Below are 27,107 nucleotides of genomic sequence, written 5' to 3' on the forward strand. Positions count from 1 at the left end.
TTGAAGTATGCACTCACACCTCTGTTACATACACGCACTGTTTTGCTACATACTTGTACACAGCTTTCTTACATACCATACACCAACAGCTCTCTTATATACTCATGCAGCTCCACACACACAAACACTTATATATATATATATATATGTACACTCATCCATCGTATACATTACCACATCTTGAAATTCCTTCCAGGAATGTGACTGATCACATGACCTGAAAGGTTCAATGGCTAATCAACAACTTTGTTTGATTGGGACCCTATCCATGCCACCTCACATATCAGGAGTGTCGTTCTTCTTTTCATAAAGAGGTCCAAGGGCTAGTCTTGCAGAAGTTTTTTCAGCTACACAGGATGCGCAACATCCGTGCAAGTCCTGGTGACTTTCTCCCCTGCACTGCACCGATCAGATAGATCAGTGTGGGGCAGGAGAAAGGAGAACAGTTCTTTCAGTGATCATGAAGGATGCTGTCAGTGTTTTCCTCCATCAGAATAAGCAGCCTCTAGACTGTAAGAAACACACACATTTTAACATCATTTTGATTGTCTAAAATTTACTGCAGCTAAAAATTACATTTGGTTTACAATGCATTTTGCCAGATATGTTGTCACTTGTCAAAGCTAAGAATTTTACATGCTGGGTTTTTTTATGGCACATTTAGCACTGATAAGTTGTCACACTCTTGCTTAATATGTTAACATTCTGTCTGTAAACTGTATATGCATAGCTACCTTTTTGAAGCAATATTGAGATTTACTTAAGAACGTGGGGCCCAATAAATACCATCAATGGTGCCCAGTCCAAGAGATGGTGGATCCTATAGGTAAACACCACCTCATCATGCACTAAAACTTACTAAAAAAAAAAAAAGATGTGAAGTTCACACATATAGAAAATGGACATTTTGTGAATACATATTACACGTATTGTAAAATAGATAGAGCTCATATGTAGAGTTTGTTTGATAAACTTTCCTACTACTTTGTCTAAATTAGAAGCAAATTGGTTGAACATTACTTCTACCTAAAATGGCAGAAAACGCACCTATCTTGGTGATGGACAGGACAGCTAGAGGGGATATGGAGGAGGCTGTTATTTTTTTTTTAATAGGTGTACTTTCACCAATTTGCTGATAATTCATTGAAAGTAGATGATCGGTACAATTGCTGCCAATGCATTTTTTAAAGCTGTATTGTCATGAGTCAAATTTGATCATGTTAGGTTCTTGCATAGGTCCTATAGCATTGATAAGTTTCCACCCTCTTTCCTACATACACACATCTCTCCTGCATACACACAACTCTACTACTATCACACACGCAATTTTCCGAAATACACACACAACTCTCCTCCATACACAAACACAGTTCTAACACATATAGCTTTTCTACAGCTTTGAAGTATGCACTCACACCTCTGTTACATACACGCACTGTTTTGCTACATACTTGTACACAGCTTTCTTACATACCATACACCAACAGCTCTCTTATATACTCATGCAGCTCCACACACACAAACACTTATATATATATATATATATGTACACTCATCCATCGTATACATTACCACATCTTGAAATTCCTTCCAGGAATGTGACTGATCACATGACCTGAAAGGTTCAATGGCTAATCAACAACTTTGTTTGATTGGGACCCTATCCATGCCACCTCACATATCAGGAGTGTCGTTCTTCTTTTCATAAAGAGGTCCAAGGGCTAGTCTTGCAGAAGTTTTTTCAGCTACACAGGATGCGCAACATCCGTGCAAGTCCTGGTGACTTTCTCCCCTGCACTGCACCGATCAGATAGATCAGTGTGGGGCAGGAGAAAGGAGAACAGTTCTTTCAGTGATCATGAAGGATGCTGTCAGTGTTTTCCTCCATCAGAATAAGCAGCCTCTAGACTGTAAGAAACACACACATTTTAACATCATTTTGATTGTCTAAAATTTACTGCAGCTAAAAATTACATTTGGTTTACAATGCATTTTGCCAGATATGTTGTCACTTGTCAAAGCTAAGAATTTTACATGCTGGGTTTTTTTATGGCACATTTAGCACTGATAAGTTGTCACACTCTTGCTTAATATGTTAACATTCTGTCTGTAAACTGTATATGCATAGCTACCTTTTTGAAGCAATATTGAGATTTACTTAAGAACGTGGGGCCCAATAAATACCATCAATGGTGCCCAGTCCAAGAGATGGTGGATCCTATAGGTAAACACCACCTCATCATGCACTAAAACTTACTAAAAAAAAAAAAAGATGTGAAGTTCACACATATAGAAAATGGACATTTTGTGAATACATATTACACGTATTGTAAAATAGATAGAGCTCATATGTAGAGTTTGTTTGATAAACTTTCCTACTACTTTGTCTAAATTAGAAGCAAATTGGTTGAACATTACTTCTACCTAAAATGGCAGAAAACGCACCTATCTTGGTGATGGACAGGACAGCTAGAGGGGATATGGAGGAGGCTGTTATTTTTTTTTTAATAGGTGTACTTTCACCAATTTGCTGATAATTCATTGAAAGTAGATGATCGGTACAATTGCTGCCAATGCATTTTTTAAAGCTGTATTGTCATGAGTCAAATTTGATCATGTTAGGTTCTTGCATAGGTCCTATAGCATTGATAAGTTTCCACCCTCTTTCCTACATACACACATCTCTCCTGCATACACACAACTCTACTACTATCACACACGCAATTTTCCGAAATACACACACAACTCTCCTCCATACACAAACACAGTTCTAACACATATAGCTTTTCTACAGCTTTGAAGTATGCACTCACACCTCTGTTACATACACGCACTGTTTTGCTACATACTTGTACACAGCTTTCTTACATACACCAACAGCTCTCTTATATACTCATGCAGCTCCACACACACAAACACTTATATATATATATATATATATATATATGTACACTCATCCATCGTATACATTACCACATCTTGAAATTCCTTCCAGGAATGTGACTGATCACATGACCTGAAAGGTTCAATGGCTAATCAACAACTTTGTTTGATTGGGACCCTATCCATGCCACCTCACATATCAGGAGTGTCGTTCTTCTTTTCATAAAGAGGTCCAAGGGCTAGTCTTGCAGAAGTTTTTTCAGCTACACAGGATGCGCAACATCCGTGCAAGTCCTGGTGACTTTCTCCCCTGCACTGCACCGATCAGATAGATCAGTGTGGGGCAGGAGAAAGGAGAACAGTTCTTTCAGTGATCATGAAGGATGCTGTCAGTGTTTTCCTCCATCAGAATAAGCAGCCTCTAGACTGTAAGAAACACACACATTTTAACATCATTTTGATTGTCTAAAATTTACTGCAGCTAAAAATTACATTTGGTTTACAATGCATTTTGCCAGATATGTTGTCACTTGTCAAAGCTAAGAATTTTACATGCTGGCTTTTTTTATGGCACATTTAGCACTGATAAGTTGTCACACTCTTGCTTAATATGTTAACATTCTGTCTGTAAACTGTATATGCATAGCTACCTTTTTGAAGCAATATTGAGATTTACTTAAGAACGTGGGGCCCAATAAATACCATCAATGGTGCCCAGTCCAAGAGATGGTGGATCCTATAGGTAAACACCACCTCATCATGCACTAAAACTTACTAAAAAAAAAAAAGATGTGAAGTTCACACATATAGAAAATGGACATTTTGTGAATACATATTACACGTATTGTAAAATAGATAGAGCTCATATGTAGAGTTTGTTTGATAAACTTTCCTACTACTTTGTCTAAATTAGAAGCAAATTGGTTGAACATTACTTCTACCTAAAATGGCAGAAAACGCACCTATCTTGGTGATGGACAGGACAGCTAGAGGGGATATGGAGGAGGCTGTTATTTTTTTTTTAATAGGTGTACTTTCACCAATTTGCTGATAATTCATTGAAAGTAGATGATCGGTACAATTGCTGCCAATGCATTTTTTAAAGCTGTATTGTCATGAGTCAAATTTGATCATGTTAGGTTCTTGCATAGGTCCTATAGCATTGATAAGTTTCCACCCTCTTTCCTACATACACACATCTCTCCTGCATACACACAACTCTACTACTATCACACACGCAATTTTCCGAAATACACACACAACTCTCCTCCATACACAAACACAGTTCTAACACATATAGCTTTTCTACAGCTTTGAAGTATGCACTCACACCTCTGTTACATACACGCACTGTTTTGCTACATACTTGTACACAGCTTTCTTACATACCATACACCAACAGCTCTCTTATATACTCATGCAGCTCCACACACACAAACACTTATATATATATATATATATGTACACTCATCCATCGTATACATTACCACATCTTGAAATTCCTTCCAGGAATGTGACTGATCACATGACCTGAAAGGTTCAATGGCTAATCAACAACTTTGTTTGATTGGGACCCTATCCATGCCACCTCACATATCAGGAGTGTCGTTCTTCTTTTCATAAAGAGGTCCAAGGGCTAGTCTTGCAGAAGTTTTTTCAGCTACACAGGATGCGCAACATCCGTGCAAGTCCTGGTGACTTTCTCCCCTGCACTGCACCGATCAGATAGATCAGTGTGGGGCAGGAGAAAGGAGAACAGTTCTTTCAGTGATCATGAAGGATGCTGTCAGTGTTTTCCTCCATCAGAATAAGCAGCCTCTAGACTGTAAGAAACACACACATTTTAACATCATTTTGATTGTCTAAAATTTACTGCAGCTAAAAATTACATTTGGTTTACAATGCATTTTGCCAGATATGTTGTCACTTGTCAAAGCTAAGAATTTTACATGCTGGGTTTTTTTATGGCACATTTAGCACTGATAAGATGTCACACTCTTGCTTAATATGTTAACATTCTGTCTGTAAACTGTATATGCATAGCTACCTTTTTGAAGCAATATTGAGATTTACTTAAGAACGTGGGGCCCAATAAATACCATCAATGGTGCCCAGTCCAAGAGATGGTGGATCCTATAGGTAAACATCACCTCATCATGCACTAAAACTTACTAAAAAAAAAAAAAGATGTGAAGTTCACACATATAGAAAATGGACATTTTGTGAATACATATTACACGTATTGTAAAATAGATAGAGCTCATATGTAGAGTTTGTTTGATAAACTTTCCTACTACTTTGTCTAAATTAGAAGCAAATTGGTTGAACATTACTTCTACCTAAAATGGCAGAAAACGCACCTATCTTGGTGATGGACAGGACAGCTAGAGGGGATATGGAGGAGGCTGTTATTTTTTTTTTAATAGGTGTACTTTCACCAATTTGCTGATAATTCATTGAAAGTAGATGATCGGTAAAATTGCTGCCAATGCATTTTTTAAAGCTGTATTGTCATGAGTCAAATTTGATCATGTTAGGTTCTTGCATAGGTCCTATAGCATTGATAAGTTTCCACCCTCTTTCCTACATACACACATCTCTCCTGCATACACACAACTCTACTACTATCACACACGCAATTTTCCGAAATACACACACAACTCTCCTCCATACACAAACACAGTTCTAACACATATAGCTTTTCTACAGCTTTGAAGTATGCACTCACACCTCTGTTACATACACGCACTGTTTTGCTACATACTTGTACACAGCTTTCTTACATACACCAACAGCTCTCTTATATACTCATGCAGCTCCACACACACAAACACTTATATATATATATATATATATATATATATATATGTACACTCATCCATCGTATACATTACCACATCTTGAAATTCCTTCCAGGAATGTGACTGATCACATGACCTGAAAGGTTCAATGGCTAATCAACAACTTTGTTTGATTGGGACCCTATCCATGCCACCTCACATATCAGGAGTGTCGTTCTTCTTTTCATAAAGAGGTCCAAGGGCTAGTCTTGCAGAAGTTTTTTCAGCTACACAGGATGCGCAACATCCGTGCAAGTCCTGGTGACTTTCTCCCCTGCACTGCACCGATCAGATAGATCAGTGTGGGGCAGGAGAAAGGAGAACAGTTCTTTCAGTGATCATGAAGGATGCTGTCAGTGTTTTCCTCCATCAGAATAAGCAGCCTCTAGACTGTAAGAAACACACACATTTTAACATCATTTTGATTGTCTAAAATTTACTGCAGCTAAAAATTACATTTGGTTTACAATGCATTTTGCCAGATATGTTGTCACTTGTCAAAGCTAAGAATTTTACATGCTGGGTTTTTTTATGGCACATTTAGCACTGATAAGTTGTCACACTCTTGCTTAATATGTTAACATTCTGTCTGTAAACTGTATATGCATAGCTACCTTTTTGAAGCAATATTGAGATTTACTTAAGAACGTGGGGCCCAATAAATACCATCAATGGTGCCCAGTCCAAGAGATGGTGGATCCTATAGGTAAACACCACCTCATCATGCACTAAAACTTACTAAAAAAAAAAAAAGATGTGAAGTTCACACATATAGAAAATGGACATTTTGTGAATACATATTACACGTATTGTAAAATAGATAGAGCTCATATGTAGAGTTTGTTTGATAAACTTTCCTACTACTTTGTCTAAATTAGAAGCAAATTGGTTGAACATTACTTCTACCTAAAATGGCAGAAAACGCACCTATCTTGGTGATGGACAGGACAGCTAGAGGGGATATGGAGGAGGCTGTTATTTTTTTTTTAATAGGTGTACTTTCACCAATTTGCTGATAATTCATTGAAAGTAGATGATCGGTACAATTGCTGCCAATGCATTTTTTAAAGCTGTATTGTCATGAGTCAAATTTGATCATGTTAGGTTCTTGCATAGGTCCTATAGCATTGATAAGTTTCCACCCTCTTTCCTACATACACACATCTCTCCTGCATACACACAACTCTACTACTATCACACACGCAATTTTCCGAAATACACACACAACTCTCCTCCATACACAAACACAGCTCTAACACATATAGCTTTTCTACAGCTTTGAAGTATGCACTCACACCTCTGTTACATACACGCACTGTTTTGCTACATACTTGTACACAGCTTTCTTACATACACCAACAGCTCTCTTATATACTCATGCAGCTCCACACACACAAACACTTATATATATATATATATATATATATATATATATGTACACTCATCCATCGTATACATTACCACATCTTGAAATTCCTTCCAGGAATGTGACTGATCACATGACCTGAAAGGTTCAATGGCTAATCAACAACTTTGTTTGATTGGGACCCTATCCATGCCACCTCACATATCAGGAGTGTCGTTCTTCTTTTCATAAAGAGGTCCAAGGGCTAGTCTTGCAGAAGTTTTTTCAGCTACACAGGATGCGCAACATCCGTGCAAGTCCTGGTGACTTTCTCCCCTGCACTGCACCGATCAGATAGATCAGTGTGGGGCAGGAGAAAGGAGAACAGTTCTTTCAGTGATCATGAAGGATGCTGTCAGTGTTTTCCTCCATCAGAATAAGCAGCCTCTAGACTGTAAGAAACACACACATTTTAACATCATTTTGATTGTCTAAAATTTACTGCAGCTAAAAATTACATTTGGTTTACAATGCATTTTGCCAGATATGTTGTCACTTGTCAAAGCTAAGAATTTTACATGCTGGGTTTTTTTATGGCACATTTAGCACTGATAAGTTGTCACACTCTTGCTTAATATGTTAACATTCTGTCTGTAAACTGTATATGCATAGCTACCTTTTTGAAGCAATATTGAGATTTACTTAAGAACGTGGGGCCCAATAAATACCATCAATGGTGCCCAGTCCAAGAGATGGTGGATCCTATAGGTAAACACCACCTCATCATGCACTAAAACTTACTAAAAAAAAAAAAGATGTGAAGTTCACACATATAGAAAATGGACATTTTGTGAATACATATTACACGTATTGTAAAATAGATAGAGCTCATATGTAGAGTTTGTTTGATAAACTTTCCTACTACTTTGTCTAAATTAGAAGCAAATTGGTTGAACATTACTTCTACCTAAAATGGCAGAAAACGCACCTATCTTGGTGATGGACAGGACAGCTAGAGGGGATATGGAGGAGGCTGTTATTTTTTTTTTAATAGGTGTACTTTCACCAATTTGCTGATAATTCATTGAAAGTAGATGATCGGTACAATTGCTGCCAATGCATTTTTTAAAGCTGTATTGTCATGAGTCAAATTTGATCATGTTAGGTTCTTGCATAGGTCCTATAGCATTGATAAGTTTCCACCCTCTTTCCTACATACACATATCTCTCCTGCATACACACAACTCTACTACTATCACACACGCAATTTTCCGAAATACACACACAACTCTCCTCCATACACAAACACAGTTCTAACACATATAGCTTTTCTACAGCTTTGAAGTATGCACTCACACCTCTGTTACATACACGCACTGTTTTGCTACATACTTGTACACAGCTTTCTTACATACCATACACCAACAGCTCTCTTATATACTCATGCAGCTCCACACACACAAACACTTATATATATATATATATATGTACACTCATCCATCGTATACATTACCACATCTTGAAATTCCTTCCAGGAATGTGACTGATCACATGACCTGAAAGGTTCAATGGCTAATCAACAACTTTGTTTGATTGGGACCCTATCCATGCCACCTCACATATCAGGAGTGTCGTTCTTCTTTTCATAAAGAGGTCCAAGGGCTAGTCTTGCAGAAGTTTTTTCAGCTACACAGGATGCGCAACATCCGTGCAAGTCCTGGTGACTTTCTCCCCTGCACTGCACCGATCAGATAGATCAGTGTGGGGCAGGAGAAAGGAGAACAGTTCTTTCAGTGATCATGAAGGATGCTGTCAGTGTTTTCCTCCATCAGAATAAGCAGCCTCTAGACTGTAAGAAACACACACATTTTAACATCATTTTGATTGTCTAAAATTTACTGCAGCTAAAAATTACATTTGGTTTACAATGCATTTTGCCAGATATGTTGTCACTTGTCAAAGCTAAGAATTTTACATGCTGGCTTTTTTTATGGCACATTTAGCACTGATAAGTTGTCACACTCTTGCTTAATATGTTAACATTCTGTCTGTAAACTGTATATGCATAGCTACCTTTTTGAAGCAATATTGAGATTTACTTAAGAACGTGGGGCCCAATAAATACCATCAATGGTGCCCAGTCCAAGAGATGGTGGATCCTATAGGTAAACACCACCTCATCATGCACTAAAACTTACTAAAAAAAAAAAAGATGTGAAGTTCACACATATAGAAAATGGACATTTTGTGAATACATATTACACGTATTGTAAAATAGATAGAGCTCATATGTAGAGTTTGTTTGATAAACTTTCCTACTACTTTGTCTAAATTAGAAGCAAATTGGTTGAACATTACTTCTACCTAAAATGGCAGAAAACGCACCTATCTTGGTGATGGACAGGACAGCTAGAGGGGATATGGAGGAGGCTGTTATTTTTTTTTTAATAGGTGTACTTTCACCAATTTGCTGATAATTCATTGAAAGTAGATGATCGGTACAATTGCTGCCAATGCATTTTTTAAAGCTGTATTGTCATGAGTCAAATTTGATCATGTTAGGTTCTTGCATAGGTCCTATAGCATTGATAAGTTTCCACCCTCTTTCCTACATACACACATCTCTCCTGCATACACACAACTCTACTACTATCACACACGCAATTTTCCGAAATACACACACAACTCTCCTCCATACACAAACACAGTTCTAACACATATAGCTTTTCTACAGCTTTGAAGTATGCACTCACACCTCTGTTACATACACGCACTGTTTTGCTACATACTTGTACACAGCTTTCTTACATACCATACACCAACAGCTCTCTTATATACTCATGCAGCTCCACACACACAAACACTTATATATATATATATATATGTACACTCATCCATCGTATACATTACCACATCTTGAAATTCCTTCCAGGAATGTGACTGATCACATGACCTGAAAGGTTCAATGGCTAATCAACAACTTTGTTTGATTGGGACCCTATCCATGCCACCTCACATATCAGGAGTGTCGTTCTTCTTTTCATAAAGAGGTCCAAGGGCTAGTCTTGCAGAAGTTTTTTCAGCTACACAGGATGCGCAACATCCGTGCAAGTCCTGGTGACTTTCTCCCCTGCACTGCACCGATCAGATAGATCAGTGTGGGGCAGGAGAAAGGAGAACAGTTCTTTCAGTGATCATGAAGGATGCTGTCAGTGTTTTCCTCCATCAGAATAAGCAGCCTCTAGACTGTAAGAAACACACACATTTTAACATCATTTTGATTGTCTAAAATTTACTGCAGCTAAAAATTACATTTGGTTTACAATGCATTTTGCCAGATATGTTGTCACTTGTCAAAGCTAAGAATTTTACATGCTGGCTTTTTTTATGGCACATTTAGCACTGATAAGTTGTCACACTCTTGCTTAATATGTTAACATTCTGTCTGTAAACTGTATATGCATAGCTACCTTTTTGAAGCAATATTGAGATTTACTTAAGAACGTGGGGCCCAATAAATACCATCAATGGTGCCCAGTCCAAGAGATGGTGGATCCTATAGGTAAACACCACCTCATCATGCACTAAAACTTACTAAAAAAAAAAAAGATGTGAAGTTCACACATATAGAAAATGGACATTTTGTGAATACATATTACACGTATTGTAAAATAGATAGAGCTCATATGTAGAGTTTGTTTGATAAACTTTCCTACTACTTTGTCTAAATTAGAAGCAAATTGGTTGAACATTACTTCTACCTAAAATGGCAGAAAACGCACCTATCTTGGTGATGGACAGGACAGCTAGAGGGGATATGGAGGAGGCTGTTATTTTTTTTTTAATAGGTGTACTTTCACCAATTTGCTGATAATTCATTGAAAGTAGATGATCGGTACAATTGCTGCCAATGCATTTTTTAAAGCTGTATTGTCATGAGTCAAATTTGATCATGTTAGGTTCTTGCATAGGTCCTATAGCATTGATAAGTTTCCACCCTCTTTCCTACATACACACATCTCTCCTGCATACACACAACTCTACTACTATCACACACGCAATTTTCCGAAATACACACACAACTCTCCTCCATACACAAACACAGTTCTAACACATATAGCTTTTCTACAGCTTTGAAGTATGCACTCACACCTCTGTTACATACACGCACTGTTTTGCTACATACTTGTACACAGCTTTCTTACATACCATACACCAACAGCTCTCTTATATACTCATGCAGCTCCACACACACAAACACTTATATATATATATATATATGTACACTCATCCATCGTATACATTACCACATCTTGAAATTCCTTCCAGGAATGTGACTGATCACATGACCTGAAAGGTTCAATGGCTAATCAACAACTTTGTTTGATTGGGACCCTATCCATGCCACCTCACATATCAGGAGTGTCGTTCTTCTTTTCATAAAGAGGTCCAAGGGCTAGTCTTGCAGAAGTTTTTTCAGCTACACAGGATGCGCAACATCCGTGCAAGTCCTGGTGACTTTCTCCCCTGCACTGCACCGATCAGATAGATCAGTGTGGGGCAGGAGAAAGGAGAACAGTTCTTTCAGTGATCATGAAGGATGCTGTCAGTGTTTTCCTCCATCAGAATAAGCAGCCTCTAGACTGTAAGAAACACACACATTTTAACATCATTTTGATTGTCTAAAATTTACTGCAGCTAAAAATTACATTTGGTTTACAATGCATTTTGCCAGATATGTTGTCACTTGTCAAAGCTAAGAATTTTACATGCTGGCTTTTTTTATGGCACATTTAGCACTGATAAGTTGTCACACTCTTGCTTAATATGTTAACATTCTGTCTGTAAACTGTATATGCATAGCTACCTTTTTGAAGCAATATTGAGATTTACTTAAGAACGTGGGGCCCAATAAATACCATCAATGGTGCCCAGTCCAAGAGATGGTGGATCCTATAGGTAAACACCACCTCATCATGCACTAAAACTTACTAAAAAAAAAAAAGATGTGAAGTTCACACATATAGAAAATGGACATTTTGTGAATACATATTACACGTATTGTAAAATAGATAGAGCTCATATGTAGAGTTTGTTTGATAAACTTTCCTACTACTTTGTCTAAATTAGAAGCAAATTGGTTGAACATTACTTCTACCTAAAATGGCAGAAAACGCACCTATCTTGGTGATGGACAGGACAGCTAGAGGGGATATGGAGGAGGCTGTTATTTTTTTTTTAATAGGTGTACTTTCACCAATTTGCTGATAATTCATTGAAAGTAGATGATCGGTACAATTGCTGCCAATGCATTTTTTAAAGCTGTATTGTCATGAGTCAAATTTGATCATGTTAGGTTCTTGCATAGGTCCTATAGCATTGATAAGTTTCCACCCTCTTTCCTACATACACACATCTCTCCTGCATACACACAACTCTACTACTATCACACACGCAATTTTCCGAAATACACACACAACTCTCCTCCATACACAAACACAGTTCTAACACATATAGCTTTTCTACAGCTTTGAAGTATGCACTCACACCTCTGTTACATACACGCACTGTTTTGCTACATACTTGTACACAGCTTTCTTACATACACCAACAGCTCTCTTATATACTCATGCAGCTCCACACACACAAACACTTATATATATATATATATATATATATATATATATATATATGTACACTCATCCATCGTATACATTACCACATCTTAAAATTCCTTCCAGGAATGTGACTGATCACATGACCTGAAAGGTTCAATGGCTAATCAACAACTTTGTTTGATTGGGACCCTATCCATGCCACCTCACATATCAGGAGTGTCGTTCTTCTTTTCATAAAGAGGTCCAAGGGCTAGTCTTGCAGAAGTTTTTTCAGCTACACAGGATGCGCAACATCCGTGCAAGTCCTGGTGACTTTCTCCCCTGCACTGCACCGATCAGATAGATCAGTGTGGGGCAGGAGAAAGGAGAACAGTTCTTTCAGTGATCATGAAGGATGCTGTCAGTGTTTTCCTCCATCAGAATAAGCAGCCTCTAGACTGTAAGAAACACACACATTTTAACATCATTTTGATTGTCTAAAATTTACTGCAGCTAAAAATTACATTTGGTTTACAATGCATTTTGCCAGATATGTTGTCACTTGTCAAAGCTAAGAATTTTACATGCTGGGTTTTTTTATGGCACATTTAGCACTGATAAGTTGTCACACTCTTGCTTAATATGTTAACATTCTGTCTGTAAACTGTATATGCATAGCTACCTTTTTGAAGCAATATTGAGATTTACTTAAGAACGTGGGGCCCAATAAATACCATCAATGGTGCCCAGTCCAAGAGATGGTGGATCCTATAGGTAAACACCACCTCATCATGCACTAAAACTTACTAAAAAAAAAAAAAGATGTGAAGTTCACACATATAGAAAATGGACATTTTGTGAATACATATTACACGTATTGTAAAATAGATAGAGCTCATATGTAGAGTTTGTTTGATAAACTTTCCTACTACTTTGTCTAAATTAGAAGCAAATTGGTTGAACATTACTTCTACCTAAAATGGCAGAAAACGCACCTATCTTGGTGATGGACAGGACAGCTAGAGGGGATATGGAGGAGGCTGTTATTTTTTTTTTAATAGGTGTACTTTCACCAATTTGCTGATAATTCATTGAAAGTAGATGATCGGTACAATTGCTGCCAATGCATTTTTTAAAGCTGTATTGTCATGAGTCAAATTTGATCATGTTAGGTTCTTGCATAGGTCCTATAGCATTGATAAGTTTCCACCCTCTTTCCTACATACACACATCTCTCCTGCATACACACAACTCTACTACTATCACACACGCAATTTTCCGAAATACACACACAACTCTCCTCCATACACAAACACAGCTCTAACACATATAGCTTTTCTACAGCTTTGAAGTATGCACTCACACCTCTGTTACATACACGCACTGTTTTGCTACATACTTGTACACAGCTTTCTTACATACACCAACAGCTCTCTTATATACTCATGCAGCTCCACACACACAAACACTTATATATATATATATAGATATATATATATATATATGTACACTCATCCATCGTATACATTACCACATCTTGAAATTCCTTCCAGGAATGTGACTGATCACATGACCTGAAAGGTTCAATGGCTAATCAACAACTTTGTTTGATTGGGACCCTATCCATGCCACCTCACATATCAGGAGTGTCGTTCTTCTTTTCATAAAGAGGTCCAAGGGCTAGTCTTGCAGAAGTTTTTTCAGCTACACAGGATGCGCAACATCCGTGCAAGTCCTGGTGACTTTCTCCCCTGCACTGCACCGATCAGATAGATCAGTGTGGGGCAGGAGAAAGGAGAACAGTTCTTTCAGTGATCATGAAGGATGCTGTCAGTGTTTTCCTCCATCAGAATAAGCAGCCTCTAGACTGTAAGAAACACACACATTTTAACATCATTTTGATTGTCTAAAATTTACTGCAGCTAAAAATTACATTTGGTTTACAATGCATTTTGCCAGATATGTTGTCACTTGTCAAAGCTAAGAATTTTACATGCTGGGTTTTTTTATGGCACATTTAGCACTGATAAGTTGTCACACTCTTGCTTAATATGTTAACATTCTGTCTGTAAACTGTATATGCATAGCTACCTTTTTGAAGCAATATTGAGATTTACTTAAGAACGTGGGGCCCAATAAATACCATCAATGGTGCCCAGTCCAAGAGATGGTGGATCCTATAGGTAAACACCACCTCATCATGCACTAAAACTTACTAAAAAAAAAAAAAGATGTGAAGTTCACACATAGAAAATGGACATTTTGTGAATACATATTACACGTATTGTAAAATAGATAGAGCTCATATGTAGAGTTTGTTTGATAAACTTTCCTACTACTTTGTCTAAATTAGAAGCAAATTGGTTGAACATTACTTCTACCTAAAATGGCAGACAACGCACCTATCTTGGTGATGGACAGGACAGCTAGAGGGGATATGGAGGAGGCTGTTATTTTTTTTTTAATAGGTGTACTTTCACCAATTTGCTGATAATTCATTGAAAGTAGATGATCGGTACAATTGCTGCCAATGCATTTTTTAAAGCTGTATTGTCATGAGTCAAATTTGATCATGTTAGGTTCTTGCATAGGTCCTATAGCATTGATAAGTTTCCACCCTCTTTCCTACATACACACATCTCTCCTGCATACACACAACTCTACTACTATCACACACGCAATTTTCCGAAATACACACACAACTCTCCTCCATACACAAACACAGTTCTAACACATATAGCTTTTCTACAGCTTTGAAGTATGCACTCACACCTCTGTTACATACACGCACTGTTTTGCTACATACTTGTACACAGCTTTCTTACATACCATACACCAACAGCTCTCTTATATACTCATGCAGCTCCACACACACAAACACTTATATATATATATATATATATGTACACTCATCCATCGTATACATTACCACATCTTGAAATTCCTTCCAGGAATGTGACTGATCACATGACCTGAAAGGTTCAATGGCTAATCAACAACTTTGTTTGATTGGGACCCTATCCATGCCACCTCACATATCAGGAGTGTCGTTCTTCTTTTCATAAAGAGGTCCAAGGGCTAGTCTTGCAGAAGTTTTTTCAGCTACACAGGATGCGCAACATCCGTGCAAGTCCTGGTGACTTTCTCCCCTGCACTGCACCGATCAGATAGATCAGTGTGGGGCAGGAGAAAGGAGAACAGTTCTTTCAGTGATCATGAAGGATGCTGTCAGTGTTTTCCTCCATCAGAATAAGCAGCCTCTAGACTGTAAGAAACACACACATTTTAACATCATTTTGATTGTCTAAAATTTACTGCAGCTAAAAATTACATTTGGTTTACAATGCATTTTGCCAGATATGTTGTCACTTGTCAAAGCTAAGAATTTTACATGCTGGGTTTTTTTATGGCACATTTAGCACTGATAAGTTGTCACACTCTTGCTTAATATGTTAACATTCTGTCTGTAAACTGTATATGCATAGCTACCTTTTTGAAGCAATATTGAGATTTACTTAAGAACGTGGGGCCCAATAAATACCATCAATGGTGCCCAGTCCAAGAGATGGTGGATCCTATAGGTAAACACCACCTCATCATGCACTAAAACTTACTAAAAAAAAAAAAGATGTGAAGTTCACACATATAGAAAATGGACATTTTGTGAATACATATTACACGTATTGTAAAATAGATAGAGCTCATATGTAGAGTTTGTTTGATAAACTTTCCTACTACTTTGTCTAAATTAGAAGCAAATTGGTTGAACATTACTTCTACCTAAAATGGCAGAAAACGCACCTATCTTGGTGATGGACAGGACAGCTAGAGGGGATATGGAGGAGGCTGTTATTTTTTTTTTAATAGGTGTACTTTCACCAATTTACTGATAATTCATTGAAAGTAGATGATCGGTACAATTGCTGCCAATGCATTTTTTAAAGCTGTATTGTCATGAGTCAAATTTGATCATGTTAGGTTCTTGCATAGGTCCTATAGCATTGATAAGTTTCCACCCTCTTTCCTACATACACACATCTCTCCTGCATACACACAACTCTACTACTATCACACACGCAATTTTCCGAAATACACACACAACTCTCCTCCATACACAAACACAGTTCTAACACATATAGCTTTTCTACAGCTTTGAAGTATGCACTCACACCTCTGTTACATACACGCACTGTTTTGCTACATACTTGTACACAGCTTTCTTACATACACCAACAGCTCTCTTATATACTCATGCAGCTCCACACACACAAACACTTATATATATATATATATATATATATATATATATGTACACTCATCCATCGTATACATTACCACATCTTGAAATTCCTTCCAGGAATGTGACTGATCACATGACCTGAAAGGTTCAATGGCTAATCAACAACTTTGTTTGATTGGGACCCTATCCATGCCACCTCACATATCAGGAGTGTCGTTCTTCTTTTCATAAAGAGGTCCAAGGGCTAGTCTTGCAGAAGTTTTTTCAGCTACACAGGATGCGCAACATCCGTGCAAGTCCTGGTGACTTTCTCCCCTGCACTGCACCGATCAGATAGATCAGTGTGGGGCAGGAGAAAGGAGAACAGTTCTTTCAGTGATCATGAAGGATGCTGTCAGTGTTTTCCTCCATCAGAATAAGCAGCCTCTAGACTGTAAGAAACACACACATTTTAACATCATTTTGATTGTCTAAAATTTACTGCAGCTAAAAATTACATTTGGTTTACAATGCATTTTGCCAGATATGTTGTCACTTGTCAAAGCTAAGAATTTTACATGCTGGGTTTTTTTATGGCACATTTAGCACTGATAAGTTGTCACACTCTTGCTTAATATGTTAACATTCTGTCTGTAAACTGTATATGCATAGCTACCTTTTTGAAGCAATATTGAGATTTACTTAAGAACGTGGGGCCCAATAAATACCATCAATGGTGCCCAGTCCAAGAGATGGTGGATCCTATAGGTAAACACCACCTCATCATGCACTAAAACTTACTAAAAAAAAAAAAAGATGTGAAGTTCACACATATAGAAAATGGACATTTTGTGAATACATATTACACGTATTGTAAAATAGATAGAGCTCATATGTAGAGTTTGTTTGATAAACTTTCCTACTACTTTGTCTAAATTAGAAGCAAATTGGTTGAACATTACTTCTACCTAAAATGGCAGAAAACGCACCTATCTTGGTGATGGACAGGACAGCTAGAGGGGATATGGAGGAGGCTGTTATTTTTTTTTTAATAGGTGTACTTTCACCAATTTGCTGATAATTCATTGAAAGTAGATGATCGGTACAATTGCTGCCAATGCATTTTTTAAAGCTGTATTGTCATGAGTCAAATTTGATCATGTTAGGTTCTTGCATAGGTCCTATAGCATTGATAAGTTTCCACCCTCTTTCCTACATACACACATCTCTCCTGCATACACACAACTCTACTACTATCACACACGCAATTTTCCGAAATACACACACAACTCTCCTCCATACACAAACACAGTTCTAACACATATAGCTTTTCTACAGCTTTGAAGTATGCACTCACACCTCTGTTACATACACGCACTGTTTTGCTACATACTTGTACACAGCTTTCTTACATACACCAACAGCTCTCTTATATACTCATGCAGCTCCACACACACAAACACTTATATATATATATATATATATGTACACTCATCCATCGTATACATTACCACATCTTGAAATTCCTTCCAGGAATGTGACTGATCACATGACCTGAAAGGTTCAATGGCTAATCAACAACTTTGTTTGATTGGGACCCTATCCATGCCACCTCACATATCAGGAGTGTCGTTCTTCTTTTCATAAAGAGGTCCAAGGGCTAGTCTTGCAGAAGTTTTTTCAGCTACACAGGATGCGCAACATCCGTGCAAGTCCTGGTGACTTTCTCCCCTGCACTGCACCGATCAGATAGATCAGTGTGGGGCAGGAGAAAGGAGAACAGTTCTTTCAGTGATCATGAAGGATGCTGTCAGTGTTTTCCTCCATCAGAATAAGCAGCCTCTAGACTGTAAGAAACACACACATTTTAACATCATTTTGATTGTCTAAAATTTACTGCAGCTAAAAATTACATTTGGTTTACAATGCATTTTGCCAGATATGTTGTCACTTGTTAAAGCTAAGAATTTTACATGCTGGGTTTTTTTATGGCACATTTAGCACTGATAAGTTGTCACACTCTTGCTTAATATGTTAACATTCTGTCTGTAAACTGTATATGCATAGCTACCTTTTTGAAGCAATATTGAGATTTACTTAAGAACGTGGGGCCCAATAAATACCATCAATGGTGCCCAGTCCAAGAGATGGTGGATCCTATAGGTAAACACCACCTCATCATGCACTAAAACTTACTAAAAAAAAAAAAAGATGTGAAGTTCACACATATAGAAAATGGACATTTTGTGAATACATATTACACGTATTGTAAAATAGATAGAGCTCATATGTAGAGTTTGTTTGATAAACTTTCCTACTACTTTGTCTAAATTAGAAGCAAATTGGTTGAACATTACTTCTACCTAAAATGGCAGAAAACGCACCTATCTTGGTGATGGACAGGACAGCTAGAGGGGATATGGAGGAGGCTGTTATTTTTTTTTTAATAGGTGTACTTTCACCAATTTGCTGATAATTCATTGAAAGTAGATGATCGGTACAATTGCTGCCAATGCATTTTTTAAAGCTGTATTGTCATGAGTCAAATTTGATCATGTTAGGTTCTTGCATAGGTCCTATAGCATTGATAAGTTTCCACCCTCTTTCCTACATACACACATCTCTCCTGCATACACACAACTCTACTACTATCACACACGCAATTTTCCGAAATACACACACAACTCTCCTCCATACACAAACACAGTTCTAACACATATAGCTTTTCTACAGCTTTGAAGTATGCACTCACACCTCTGTTACATACACGCACTGTTTTGCTACATACTTGTACACAGCTTTCTTACATACACCAACAGCTCTCTTATATACTCATGCAGCTCCACACACACAAACACTTATATATATATATATATATATATATGTACACTCATCCATCGTATACATTACCACATCTTGAAATTCCTTCCAGGAATGTGACTGATCACATGACCTGAAAGGTTCAATGGCTAATCAACAACTTTGTTTGATTGGGACCCTATCCATGCCACCTCACATATCAGGAGTGTCGTTCTTCTTTTCATAAAGAGGTCCAAGGGCTAGTCTTGCAGAAGTTTTTTCAGCTACACAGGATGCGCAACATCCGTGCAAGTCCTGGTGACTTTCTCCCCTGCACTGCACCGATCAGATAGATCAGTGTGGGGCAGGAGAAAGGAGAACAGTTCTTTCAGTGATCATGAAGGATGCTGTCAGTGTTTTCCTCCATCAGAATAAGCAGCCTCTAGACTGTAAGAAACACACACATTTTAACATCATTTTGATTGTCTAAAATTTACTGCAGCTAAAAATTACATTTGGTTTACAATGCATTTTGCCAGATATGTTGTCACTTGTCAAAGCTAAGAATTTTACATGCTGGCTTTTTTTATGGCACATTTAGCACTGATAAGTTGTCACACTCTTGCTTAATATGTTAACATTCTGTCTGTAAACTGTATATGCATAGCTACCTTTTTGAAGCAATATTGAGATTTACTTAAGAACGTGGGGCCCAATAAATACCATCAATGGTGCCCAGTCCAAGAGATGGTGGATCCTATAGGTAAACACCACCTCATCATGCACTAAAACTTACTAAAAAAAAAAAAGATGTGAAGTTCACACATATAGAAAATGGACATTTTGTGAATACATATTACACGTATTGTAAAATAGATAGAGCTCATATGTAGAGTTTGTTTGATAAACTTTCCTACTACTTTGTCTAAATTAGAAGCAAATTGGTTGAACATTACTTCTACCTAAAATGGCAGAAAACGCACCTATCTTGGTGATGGACAGGACAGCTAGAGGGGATATGGAGGAGGCTGTTATTTTTTTTTTAATAGGTGTACTTTCACCAATTTGCTGATAATTCATTGAAAGTAGATGATCGGTACAATTGCTGCCAATGCATTTTTTAAAGCTGTATTGTCATGAGTCAAATTTGATCATGTTAGGTTCTTGCATAGGTCCTATAGCATTGATAAGTTTCCACCCTCTTTCCTACATACACACATCTCTCCTGCATACACACAACTCTACTACTATCACACACGCAATTTTCCGAAATACACACACAACTCTCCTCCATACACAAACACAGTTCTAACACATATAGCTTTTCTACAGCTTTGAAGTATGCACTCACACCTCTGTTACATACACGCACTGTTTTGCTACATACTTGTACACAGCTTTCTTAGATACCATACACCAACAGCTCTCTTATATACTCATGCAGCTCCACACACACAAACACTTATATATATATATATATATATATGTACACTCATCCATCGTATACATTACCACATCTTGAAATTCCTTCCAGGAATGTGACTGATCACATGACCTGAAAGGTTCAATGGCTAATCAACAACTTTGTTTGATTGGGACCCTATCCATGCCACCTCACATATCAGGAGTGTCGTTCTTCTTTTCATAAAGAGGTCCAAGGGCTAGTCTTGCAGAAGTTTTTTCAGCTACACAGGATGCGCAACATCCGTGCAAGTCCTGGTGACTTTCTCCCCTGCACTGCACCGATCAGATAGATCAGTGTGGGGCAGGAGAAAGGAGAACAGTTCTTTCAGTGATCATGAAGGATGCTGTCAGTGTTTTCCTCCATCAGAATAAGCAGCCTCTAGACTGTAAGAAACACACACATTTTAACATCATTTTGATTGTCTAAAATTTACTGCAGCTAAAAATTACATTTGGTTTACAATGCATTTTGCCAGATATGTTGTCACTTGTCAAAGCTAAGAATTTTACATGCTGGGTTTTTTTATGGCACATTTAGCACTGATAAGTTGTCACACTCTTGCTTAATATGTTAACATTCTGTCTGTAAACTGTATATGCATAGCTACCTTTTTGAAGCAATATTGAGATTTACTTAAGAACGTGGGGCCCAATAAATACCATCAATGGTGCCCAGTCCAAGAGATGGTGGATCCTATAGGTAAACACCACCTCATCATGCACTAAAACTTACTAAAAAAAAAAAAAGATGTGAAGTTCACACATATAGAAAATGGACATTTTGTGAATACATATTACACGTATTGTAAAATAGATAGAGCTCATATGTAGAGTTTGTTTGATAAACTTTCCTACTACTTTGTCTAAATTAGAAGCAAATTGGTTGAACATTACTTCTACCTAAAATGGCAGAAAACGCACCTATCTTGGTGATGGACAGGACAGCTAGAGGGGATATGGAGGAGGCTGTTATTTTTTTTTTAATAGGTGTACTTTCACCAATTTGCTGATAATTCATTGAAAGTAGATGATCGGTACAATTGCTGCCAATGCATTTTTTAAAGCTGTATTGTCATGAGTCAAATTTGATCATGTTAGGTTCTTGCATAGGTCCTATAGCATTGATAAGTTTCCACCCTCTTTCCTACATACACACATCTCTCCTGCATACACACAACTCTACTACTATCACACACGCAATTTTCCGAAATACACACACAACTCTCCTCCATACACAAACACAGTTCTAACACATATAGCTTTTCTACAGCTTTGAAGTATGCACTCACACCTCTGTTACATACACGCACTGTTTTGCTACATACTTGTACACAGCTTTCTTACATACCATACACCAACAGCTCTCTTATATACTCATGCAGCTCCACACACACAAACACTTATATATATATATATATATGTACACTCATCCATCGTATACATTACCACATCTTGAAATTCCTTCCAGGAATGTGACTGATCACATGACCTGAAAGGTTCAATGGCTAATCAACAACTTTGTTTGATTGGGACCCTATCCATGCCACCTCACATATCAGGAGTGTCGTTCTTCTTTTCATAAAGAGGTCCAAGGGCTAGTCTTGCAGAAGTTTTTTCAGCTACACAGGATGCGCAACATCCGTGCAAGTCCTGGTGACTTTCTCCCCTGCACTGCACCGATCAGATAGATCAGTGTGGGGCAGGAGAAAGGAGAACAGTTCTTTCAGTGATCATGAAGGATGCTGTCAGTGTTTTCCTCCATCAGAATAAGCAGCCTCTAGACTGTAAGAAACACACACATTTTAACATCATTTTGATTGTCTAAAATTTACTGCAGCTAAAAATTACATTTGGTTTACAATGCATTTTGCCAGATATGTTGTCACTTGTCAAAGCTAAGAATTTTACATGCTGGGTTTTTTTATGGCACATTTAGCACTGATAAGTTGTCACACTCTTGCTTAATATGTTAACATTCTGTCTGTAAACTGTATATGCATAGCTACCTTTTTGAAGCAATATTGAGATTTACTTAAGAACGTGGGGCCCAATAAATACCATCAATGGTGCCCAGTCCAAGAGATGGTGGATCCTATAGGTAAACACCACCTCATCATGCACTAAAACTTACTAAAAAAAAAAAAAGATGTGAAGTTCACACATATAGAAAATGGACATTTTGTGAATACATATTACACGTATTGTAAAATAGATAGAGCTCATATGTAGAGTTTGTTTGATAAACTTTCCTACTACTTTGTCTAAATTAGAAGCAAATTGGTTGAACATTACTTCTACCTAAAATGGCAGAAAACGCACCTATCTTGGTGATGGACAGGACAGCTAGAGGGGATATGGAGGAGGCTGTTATTTTTTTTTTAATAGGTGTACTTTCACCAATTTGCTGATAATTCATTGAAAGTAGATGATCGGTACAATTGCTGCCAATGCATTTTTTAAAGCTGTATTGTCATGAGTCAAATTTGATCATGTTAGGTTCTTGCATAGGTCCTATAGCATTGATAAGTTTCCACCCTCTTTCCTACATACACACATCTCTCCTGCATACACACAACTCTACTACTATCACACACGCAATTTTCCGAAATACACACACAACTCTCCTCCATACACAAACACAGCTCTAACACATATAGCTTTTCTACAGCTTTGAAGTATGCACTCACACCTCTGTTACATACACGCACTGTTTTGCTACATACTTGTACACAGCTTTCTTACATACACCAACAGCTCTCTTATATACTCATGCAGCTCCACACACACAAACACTTATATATATATATATATATATATATATATATATGTACACTCATCCATCGTATACATTACCACATCTTGAAATTCCTTCCAGGAATGTGACTGATCACATGACCTGAAAGGTTCAATGGCTAATCAACAACTTTGTTTCATTGGGACCCTATCCATGCCACCTCACATATCAGGAGTGTCGTTCTTCTTTTCATAAAGAGGTCCAAGGGCTAGTCTTGCAGAAGTTTTTTCAGCTACACAGGATGCGCAACATCCGTGCAAGTCCTGGTGACTTTCTCCCCTGCACTGCACCGATCAGATAGATCAGTGTGGGGCAGGAGAAAGGAGAACAGTTCTTTCAGTGATCATGAAGGATGCTGTCAGTGTTTTCCTCCATCAGAATAAGCAGCCTCTAGACTGTAAGAAACACACACATTTTAACATCATTTTGATTGTCTAAAATTTACTGCAGCTAAAAATTACATTTGGTTTACAATGCATTTTGCCAGATATGTTGTCACTTGTCAAAGCTAAGAATTTTACATGCTGGGTTTTTTTATGGCACATTTAGCACTGATAAGTTGTCACACTCTTGCTTAATATGTTAACATTCTGTCTGTAAACTGTATATGCATAGCTACCTTTTTGAAGCAATATTGAGATTTACTTAAGAACGTGGGGCCCAATAAATACCATCAATGGTGCCCAGTCCAAGAGATGGTGGATCCTATAGGTAAACACCACCTCATCATGCACTAAAACTTACTAAAAAAAAAAAAAGATGTGAAGTTCACACATATAGAAAATGGACATTTTGTGAATACATATTACACGTATTGTAAAATAGATAGAGCTCATATGTAGAGTTTGTTTGATAAACTTTCCTACTACTTTGTCTAAATTAGAAGCAAATTGGTTGAACATTACTTCTACCTAAAATGGCAGAAAACGCACCTATCTTGGTGATGGACAGGACAGCTAGAGGGGATATGGAGGAGGCTGTTATTTTTTTTTTAATAGGTGTACTTTCACCAATTTGCTGATAATTCATTGAAAGTAGATGATCGGTACAATTGCTGCCAATGCATTTTTTAAAGCTGTATTGTCATGAGTCAAATTTGATCATGTTAGGTTCTTGCATAGGTCCTATAGCATTGATAAGTTTCCACCCTCTTTCCTACATACACACATCTCTCCTGCATACACACAACTCTACTACTATCACACACGCAATTTTCCGAAATACACACACAACTCTCCTCCATACACAAACACAGCTCTAACACATATAGCTTTTCTACAGCTTTGAAGTATGCACTCACACCTCTGTTACATACACGCACTGTTTTGCTACATACTTGTACACAGCTTTCTTACATACACCAACAGCTCTCTTATATACTCATGCAGCTCCACACACACAAACACTTATATATATATATATATATATATGTACACTCATCCATCGTATACATTACCACATCTTGAAATTCCTTCCAGGAATGTGACTGATCACATGACCTGAAAGGTTCAATGGCTAATCAACAACTTTGTTTGATTGGGACCCTATCCATGCCACCTCACATATCAGGAGTGTCGTTCTTCTTTTCATAAAGAGGTCCAAGGGCTAGTCTTGCAGAAGTTTTTTCAGCTACACAGGATGCGCAACATCCGTGCAAGTCCTGGTGACTTTCTCCCCTGCACTGCACCGATCAGATAGATCAGTGTGGGGCAGGAGAAAGGAGAACAGTTCTTTCAGTGATCATGAAGGATGCTGTCAGTGTTTTCCTCCATCAGAATAAGCAGCCTCTAGACTGTAAGAAACACACACATTTTAACATCATTTTGATTGTCTAAAATTTACTGCAGCTAAAAATTACATTTGGTTTACAATGCATTTTGCCAGATATGTTGTCACTTGTCAAAGCTAAGAATTTTACATGCTGGGTTTTTTTATGGCACATTTAGCACTGATAAGTTGTCACACTCTTGCTTAATATGTTAACATTCTGTCTGTAAACTGTATATGCATAGCTACCTTTTTGAAGCAATATTGAGATTTACTTAAGAACGTGGGGCCCAATAAATACCATCAATGGTGCCCAGTCCAAGAGATGGTGGATCCTATAGGTAAACACCACCTCATCATGCACTAAAACTTACTAAAAAAAAAAAAAGATGTGAAGTTCACACATATAGAAAATGGACATTTTGTGAATACATATTACACGTATTGTAAAATAGATAGAGCTCATATGTAGAGTTTGTTTGATAAACTTTCCTACTACTTTGTCTAAATTAGAAGCAAATTGGTTGAACATTACTTCTACCTAAAATGGCAGAAAACGCACCTATCTTGGTGATGGACAGGACAGCTAGAGGGGATATGGAGGAGGCTGTTATTTTTTTTTTAATAGGTGTACTTTCACCAATTTGCTGATAATTCATTGAAAGTAGATGATCGGTACAATTGCTGCCAATGCATTTTTTAAAGCTGTATTGTCATGAGTCAAATTTGATCATGTTAGGTTCTTGCATAGGTCCTATAGCATTGATAAGTTTCCACCCTCTTTCCTACATACACACATCTCTCCTGCATACACACAACTCTACTACTATCACACACGCAATTTTCCGAAATACACACACAACTCTCCTCCATACACAAACACAGCTCTAACACATATAGCTTTTCTACAGCTTTGAAGTATGCACTCACACCTCTGTTACATACACGCACTGTTTTGCTACATACTTGTACACAGCTTTCTTACATACACCAACAGCTCTCTTATATACTCATGCAGCTCCACACACACAAACACTTATATATATATATATATATATATATATATATGTACACTCATCCATCGTATACATTACCACATCTTGAAATTCCTTCCAGGAATGTGACTGATCACATGACCTGAAAGGTTCAATGGCTAATCAACAACTTTGTTTGATTGGGACCCTATCCATGCCACCTCACATATCAGGAGTGTCGTTCTTCTTTTCATAAAGAGGTCCAAGGGCTAGTCTTGCAGAAGTTTTTTCAGCTACACAGGATGCGCAACATCCGTGCAAGTCCTGGTGACTTTCTCCCCTGCACTGCACCGATCAGATAGATCAGTGTGGGGCAGGAGAAAGGAGAACAGTTCTTTCAGTGATCATGAAGGATGCTGTCAGTG

Source organism: Phyllobates terribilis, unplaced genomic scaffold, assembly GCF_046119375.1.
Source record: "Phyllobates terribilis strain yellow unplaced genomic scaffold, ASM4611937v1 Scaffold_1027__1_contigs__length_463685, whole genome shotgun sequence".
Lineage (NCBI taxonomy): Eukaryota > Metazoa > Chordata > Amphibia > Anura > Dendrobatidae > Phyllobates > Phyllobates terribilis.